General features: G+C 39.0%; 1 long non-coding RNA gene across 1 annotated transcript; it reads right to left on the bottom strand.

Annotated features, from left to right (window-relative positions):
- Positions 1-3,725: 3,725 nt before the first annotated feature.
- On the bottom strand, positions 3,726-5,189 carry LOC125520000. The gene is made up of 2 exons (XR_007288396.1): positions 4,635-5,189; positions 3,726-4,485 (listed from the first exon to the last, which is right to left on the bottom strand). It is a non-coding gene; the product is annotated as an uncharacterized LOC125520000 (long non-coding RNA).
- Between the last annotated feature and the right edge of the window lie 226 nt (positions 5,190-5,415).

Below are 5,415 nucleotides of genomic sequence, written 5' to 3'. Positions count from 1 at the left end.
ATCTTCCTCATCGCCTCAATTTCCTGGAGGGCCTTTTGGGCTTCAGCCTTGGCATGCTTTGTGCTCTCGAGGGCCGCGGCAAGCTCAGACTCTCGCGTCTTCCAGTCAAGCTCCAAAGCCTCGTGCTTCTTCATGAGAGCCTGGAGCTCTTGCTTCACCTCATCCACCCATGCCTCTTGTTTTTCCCGCTCGGTGCGCTCCTTGGCCGCTTTGTTTTCGGCCTCGGACAACGCTTGCTTCAGGGTCGCCACTTCGGTCGTGGCCCCTGGCACATCCATGATGATCCTGTCATTTCGCAACCGCGTCTTTCTGATCACGGGATCAGAATAATATTCTGATCACGGGATCAGAATAATATTCTGATCACAACCTGACCTGCCCCGCTAGTAGTACGTTGAACTTCCTTGTGAACTAGGTTGAACTTCCGCCAACATTGCCCAAATGGGGCTTGTGTTATATCGTTGGAAAGCTATGGACATCAGTATCATGACCCAACTTAAATTTTTGGCAAAATATAAGCGGTTTAAGAGCAGTTTTGAAAACCGTTTTTTCTTCGCACAAAAAACGTGAATCGTATTTTTGATCGCATTTCTAAACCGTTTATCGGAATGAGGCATATAATATGGCGTTAGAAAGTTGCTGCAAAACCGCTCCTTCCACATGTTGAAAGTTTTCTCTAATTCCTTATGGTTAAAGAGTAATTTGAAAAAACGTAAAATTTCGTAAACCGAACAGCTGAATTCATTTTTTCGATGTCATTTCTAAACGGCTAATCCAATGGAGGCATATGATACGGTGTTGGAAAGCTTATGAAAATGCGCTACTTTTTCATCTTGACAGTTTGTTTCTAATTTTGAATGGTTTAAGAGATTTATAAAATGGTCCAAGTCCTACCGAGTTCGTATTTTAGAGCTAATTTTTTAACCGTGCGTCCGAATGCAGCAAGTGATATGGCATTGGAAAGCTTGAACAAATGTGAAACTTTTTTGTATATATTGTTTCTCCCAATTCTGTACGGTTTTAAGTCAGTTTTGAAAATGGTGAAAAACGTATTTTCGTCGTAATTTCTACAAACTTTATCAAAATGGGGCAAATAATATACCGCTGAAAAGCTACGGAAAATGCGAAACCTTTTCATGTTGATGGTTTTCTCTGATTCCTAGCCGTTTTCAAGTAATATCGAAAACGGCGGGATCATGCATTCTGCCTTTATCGCGAAACAGATTCTTCAAAAATGCACCACGTGAAGAACCTGAACTTCTCGGCGCGTGTACCTGAACTTCACTCTATTTTTCACGTGATTTTTTTGCTCCTAGGTCTCCATCCACTTCTCGTAACTCTCCATCCATTCACCGGAATTGAGCAGGTGATATACCGATGGAAAGCTGCTGTAAGCACGCAAGTTTCCTGTGTTGATCGTTTTTTCATACTCGCGGCGATTTTAAAAGTTTTTCATCTCAAATTCGTCCAACGTAGTAGTTGAACTTCCAGCTGTTTTCAAGTTGAACTTCTGTGACGTATTTTGGATGTCTAAATACACGGTCATCATCTCTCACAAGATTTTTTTGAACTTTTCCTCGCCGAGCACTTGAACTTGTAGCAACCATTTTTTTCGTTTATGAGTTGTTTTTAAAAGTGCAAAAAATGGCGTTGTGTTTTTAATTTTTTGAACATGTAAATCCTAGGTTTTAATAAACTCCGAACTTCTATGTTATTTCAATTTGAACTTCACCTTTTTATATTTTGATTAAAGAATTGTATTCGATTTTTATACGAAAAAAATCGAGCATGGAAATATAACGTGAACCTCTCTCGCAAGGATTTTTGAACCTCCCCGGACAGAGCACTTGAACTTCTTTCAACAAACATTTTAAGCTTTTATTTTTCTATACTTTTATTCTCACCTAAAATGCATTCCTTACACTAGTTGAACTTCTCGTTGTTTACCTCTCTCACAAGAATTTTTGAACTTTATCGGGTCGAGCACTTGAACTTCTAGCAACAAATTTGTTGGACTTTTCCTTTTTATTTTTTTTCTCTCATACGAAATGTACACCACACAGTAAATGAACTTCTGACAGTTATCAAACCGAACATCTCTCTATTTCGCTTTCGTAACAGAAAAAGTCTGAGTTTTTTATAGACATCGAACCTCTCTAACTTTTTATTTGAACTTCTTTGTGTATTTTTAGAAATGTGAAAATTGGAGTTTTCTTAGAAACTTCGAACTTCTTCGTTATTTTGAATTGAACTTATTGGTTTTATTCTTTATTAATTGGAAAAATCCAAGCTTTTAAATAAGTATCAAACTGCTATGCTTTTCCCAATTGGACTTCTTCGTTATTTTGAATTGAACTTCCAAGATTTTATTTAAATCAATACCTAACTTTTTATTTGTACTTCTTTGTGTATTTTTTTGGAAATGATGAATATAGGTGTCTTTTTTAAAAGGTAAAATCCTAGGTTTTAAATAAACATCGAAACATTTCGTTATTTTAGTTTGACCTTCTAGTTTTTTTAAAAAAGGGGGGATTCTTTTAAACCATTTTCTTATTTGTTCCTTTTTTATTCTGAACTTCTTCATCTTATTCTTTAGTAATGAGAAAAATTCTATGTTTTTTGTAGACGTGGAACTTATCTATTATTTAAATTTGAACTTCTTAAGTTTATTCTTAGAAAACATATTTTTATATAAGAATCAATAGTTTTTTGAAACTTGAACTTGATACTTTTATTTTTCCTAGAAACAGTAAGGAATTTTGGGTTTTTCGTATGCATCCAACTACTTCTAATATTTTAAATTTGAACTTCTTGATTTAATTTCTTTGGTAACAAGGAAAATCTAAGGTTTTGTAGAAATATTGCACTAGGATTTTTTTGAAATTCGGACTTCTGTGTTTATTATTAATAACGGGAATTTTTTCCTGTTTTTCATAAACATTGACCCACTTCATTATTAAAATTTGAACTTCTATGTTTTCCCTAGAAACCGATAAAATTATCTCTTTTTCCTAAACATTTTGAATCGCCATGTTTTTTTTCAAATGTGAAAAAATGTTATTTGTTACAAATATTGAACTACTCTATTATTTTTAGTTTGAACTTCTTGTTATTATTTTTCTTTTTTAATAACAGGAGAATCCATGGGGGATTAACTTATACACCCATAATATTTTTTGTACTCTTTAATTATTAAATTTGAACTTTGAGAGTTAACATTTCCTAGGTGATGCTCGCTTTCTTCTTTGTATATAAACATCGAACTAAAACATTTTCTTAATATAAATTTCTTTGGTTTTATTCAGTACTAACGAGAGAAATCTGAGTTTGTAATAAACATCGAACCACTCCGTTATTTATATTTAAACTTCTAGGCTCTTTTTTAAAAAGTGGGTTAAATTTGTTTTTCTAAATACACTATTGTTTAAATTTTAACCTCTTGGGTTGATTCTTATAAACTGGAAATTTCGAGTTTTGTAATATTGAACCAGATCATTAATAATTTGAAGTTTAGTTATTGTAATTATGTTTTATCCATTATCACATATACTCAAAACGTGAAGAATGAAAAAATGGATAGGTTCTTACGGATACAATATCAAACACTATTGATAACACAATTTTCACAGTTTTTTTCATGATTTTTTAGTGAAAACAATGTCATTATTTTTGCAAACAATAAGTACCAAAATATGATACTAACACAAATGGCTAAATGAAGAAAATGCCAAAAGAAATTGTTTCCTTATTCAACTGCTATTGTAGAACTACATATCATGCACAAAAAATTGTGTTGCCATGTATACAAACACAGGATCCCCTAAAAATGTATACACACACAAAGCATCAACCTCCCTATATTCGAACTTCTGTCATTGATATTTCTGAATGTTTTGGGCATGCTCCCAGGTTTTCAAACAGAATACACGGACTTCCATGCACGAACAGCCAGCATCGGTCATGGCAACGCCTCTTTCTCCGGAAAACTGAACTTCACTCCTGTGTACAGCATACATGATTTAAGCCTGAAAATACACAAATCTTGAAATAAGGAAATTAAATAAGGCCGAGAATGGAAAGATCTCGGCCTTGCGGTGCATCGTGACAGTGTGATCAAGATCACTGCGGCAGCGAACGTCCTAGGGCCATTCAGGACATGTATGTAAGCATAACCCCATTACATCATGGGACGAACATTCAAGGACATGTGTGATGGAACAAACATTCAGGATATGTATGTAAGCAGAACCCCATTACATCGAATGCTCAGTAAAAATACTCTCACATTGCAACATGCATGTAAGCTACTGAGACAAATATATCACTACCCCAAGAAAAATACCCCACATTCACATGTGCTTTCAGTGACAACCGGCAGCTTCCAAAGAGTTTCATGTTCCACAATGCAGAGAGGATGCTGGAGTTGGCAAGCTGGACCTTGACTCGGGTCATTGGGTCGATGTCTGTTGGAAAGCAGTGCATCACCTAAATAGCCAAGGAAATGTCTTGTTAGCAACCGCATGGTTCATCGACTTGGCCTCTAACTTGTGAAGTAGCGTTAGAAGGACTTGATCTTTCCTGTTGCTGAACATCATCAGCTAAGAAGGATGAGCAGAAGTTGAGACCCGACTTACCTCAAGCGGCGAACGACTGCAGTTGGAGATGTTGGACTGCGGCGACGGGTGGAGCTGAAGCAGGGGCAGCGGTGTGGGGGCGTGAAGTGGTGGCGCTTATCGGGAGGGGCAGCGCACCGGTGGGAGGTGGAGGTGGCGGCGCATCAATGGGAGATGCAGAGGGTTGAGCGACGCCGGGAGGTCCAGGAGGCGGTGCGCAGGGGGGTGGGCGTCACCGGGGGTTGCAGGGGTGGCCCGCTTCGGTCGGGATCCTGCCGGATCCGTGCGCGCCGGCGCTGTCGAGAGGCGGTGGTTGTGGCGGCGGTGCGCTCGCTAGCGATGGTGAAGGAGACGTGACGGCGGCACATGAGGTGCCTGTGGGGTTCGAGGCGGCGCCAGCGCGCTGGGTGGCTGGATCCCGGCGGCGGGGAGGTGGGTTGATGGCGGTCGCCGACTCGCCGTTGGCTGGATCCCGGTGGCGGGGAGGTGAGATGGTCGAGATCGGGAGGTGGAAGAGATGGGGGTGCGGCGGGGACAGTGGGGGCGCTGCGTTTATTTCTTTTTCTTTGCCACGGTTCGGGAGTTCAGGAAGACGCCTATATAGGGTGTCGTGATCCAAATAATTATTTTAATCCTGTGATTAGAATAGTACCACTCTTTATATATATATATATAAACACTATTCTAATCACGGGATCAGAATAATATTCTGATCACAACATGAACTTCCCGAGTAACGCGCCTGACCTTCCCCGAGTACTAGGTTGAATTTCAGCTAAAAGGTGTCCAAATGGGGCTTGCG

This window comes from Triticum urartu, chromosome 1 (assembly GCF_003073215.2).
Source record: "Triticum urartu cultivar G1812 chromosome 1, Tu2.1, whole genome shotgun sequence".
Taxonomy (NCBI): domain Eukaryota; kingdom Viridiplantae; phylum Streptophyta; class Magnoliopsida; order Poales; family Poaceae; genus Triticum; species Triticum urartu.
Note: the sequence above shows the minus strand (reverse complement) of the source record. Positions and strands in the feature narration are given on the sequence as shown.